The 2,500-nt window shown below is 39.5% G+C and overlaps 1 non-coding gene across 1 annotated transcript; it reads left to right on the top strand.

Annotated features, from left to right (window-relative positions):
* Positions 1–55: 55 nt before the first annotated feature.
* On the top strand, positions 56–174 carry LOC143739678 (5S ribosomal RNA). The gene has a single exon (XR_013204402.1). It is a non-coding gene; the product is annotated as a 5S ribosomal RNA (ribosomal RNA).
* Positions 175–2,500: the final 2,326 nt, after the last annotated feature.

The following is a 2,500-nucleotide window of genomic DNA, read 5'->3' as shown; positions in this document are numbered from 1 at the left end:
TTTTCTTCATTAATGGTCTAACCTTTTAAATAGCCCAATTTTGGCAGCAGTTTTCGCTTACGGCCATACCACCTTGGTCACGCCCGATCTCGTCTGATCTCGGAAGCTAAGCAGGGTCGGGCCTGGTTAGTACTTGGATGGGAGACCGCCTGGGAATACCAGGTGCTGTAAGCTTTTTTGATTTAAAAAAAAAAAAAAAAAAAAAAAAAGTCCCTGAGCTTCTTCAGAAAGCCTTTAACCCTCTGAGACCTAAGGGTATTTTTACAATAAATTTTTCGTCTGGTGTTATTCACTAAAAAAGCTTGTAAAACATCAACACTTTTGTGCACAGACAATTGACACACATCTTTTTTTTCAGGACAAATTGAACTTTCAGCTTATTTGTGTTTCATTGATGTCACCTGAATGTAAAATAAGTTATGGGACCACAAAGACAAATGAAAAAATAAATCGGAAATTGAATCACTCAAATATTTATTGAAATCACACACAAATAAATAAAAGCTAAGCAATTTTCCTCTGGAAAACAGTTTGTTCAAGTCTTTGGAGTCCTGGAGCACAGGAATGAACATTATAACTTGAACAGAACAAAAAATATTTACATTTTTCCAAAGGAAGTCCAGGCGTTTTGGGCCTCATGAAAATCACTGATGCCAAGCCTCAAAACAGTTCCTATCAGGAATCACACAGAGGGCCACATCACAGGCTTTGCATTTCCAGGGGGTGGCCTGTTTCACCTGCCTTGTCTGTTTGCAGTTCACACATTGCCTTCTACCATAGGTGGCCTTCTTGCTTGCTTCAGTTTGTTCCGATGTTTGGACGGGTACATGGTTACTTTGTTGCTGGGTGGGAGGAACAGCAACTGTAACACCACAGAGTTGGGCTGTCAGCTCCTCCAGAAAAGCCCTGTGGGTCATGGGCTGTTGCTGCTTCTCTGCACAAACTTCCTTGTGAAGTAAAAAACTGCAGCAGCCGTCCATGACCTATTCCTGGCAGCTGCTGGGATGCTGCAGCAGAAGTGGAAGGGCCCTCCTCAGTGGAAGAATGGGAGCTTTCCTGTCTGGCTTGGGTGGGTGGGCTGGTGTCTTCATCATTATCACAACTGTAAAACAAATAAATAAAGCAAAATATTAGATCATACAAATTAGATCAATTACTGTTTTTGTATTTGATTTTTCACATAAGATTACAATGGCTGAGATTGCTACTGTACCCCCAAACCCACCACAGCTAAAATATGACCATTCGCTTTCCAGCCAAAAGGTGTGACCAACCCCCCACTATTCTCTCCACAGGTAAAAGGTGTGACCAACCCCCCACTACAACATCCTTTGTTTGTATCTCTAGGTAAACTCAGACAAACAATGGCTGAGAGACAAAGTGTAATCCACAACTCTGTAACAAACATAAACAAATGAAATACTACTTTTACAGAACTTATTTTTACATATTTAGAAAATTTATATTTTATCATATTAGTTTTTTCTTCTTTTTTTATACTTTTTACAGTAAATAAACTCAGACATACAATGGTTGAGAGACAAAGAGTGTAATCTACAACTCTTACTACTCTGTAACACACACAGAAAAACGAAATACTACTTTTACATAACTTATTTTTCCATATTTAGAAAATGTATATTTTATCATATTAGTATTTGTTTATTTTTATACTTTTACAGTAAATAAATAAATGTAACTTACTCTTCAGCAGGGTCTAGACGATTCTGGTAATCAAGTTCCTCATCAGTCAAAAACGCTCTCTTCTCCAGAAAATCCATCATCCTCCATGGCATCAAAAAAGGCCAGTGCTTGATTTACATCCATGTTTCTCAATCTCTGAGGATCCATTATTCTCCGTGTTTCTCTGTGTAATATTCAAAACTCGCGTCTCTCTGTGCGTCTCTCTCTCTCTCTCCTCGAAACCACTGTGCCGTGCGTCTCTCTCTTTCCAAAATATCACCCTTGGTTCATGCGTAATGACGCACACCAACGTGGACGACGGATCAGCCTGTCATTGGTCAACAACCTCACGCAAAGCATCGCGAGATGTCCAAAATGGCAGCTTGCATCAAGCTAGCAGCAAATATGACGGAAAATTTATAAATTTTGGACTTCAGAGATCAAAACTGGGATATACACATATGGATTTATTACTGAAACACTCTGAAAGGACGCACAAGTTCCAGGCTGGATAGAAAACCTTCTGAAAAGGCTAGAAAGACACCAAATACACCCCCGTGACGGCTAGCGTGTTAGCTTTCTGCTGCAAAAAACGGTAAGGAAATCGATCAATTTTTCATCAAATAATATCAATATTTATCGGAGGAGTCGTGTGGCGTCGTCGACGATGCCGTCGGTTTCAGAGGGTTAAAAGTCTCTGAGATTCTTCAGAGAGCATGAAAGAGTTTGAGTTTTTTCAAAAGTTCTTCTTACTTTAAAAAAAAGACTCACTGAGCTTCTTCAGAAAGCCTTTAAAAGTCTCTGAGATTCTTCAGAG

Source organism: Siphateles boraxobius, unplaced genomic scaffold (genome assembly GCF_051911475.1).
Source record: "Siphateles boraxobius isolate OS27281-9 unplaced genomic scaffold, OSU_SipBor_1 160, whole genome shotgun sequence".
Taxonomy (NCBI): Eukaryota; Metazoa; Chordata; class Actinopteri; order Cypriniformes; family Leuciscidae; genus Siphateles; species Siphateles boraxobius.
This window is presented reverse-complemented; position numbering and strand designations above follow the sequence as displayed.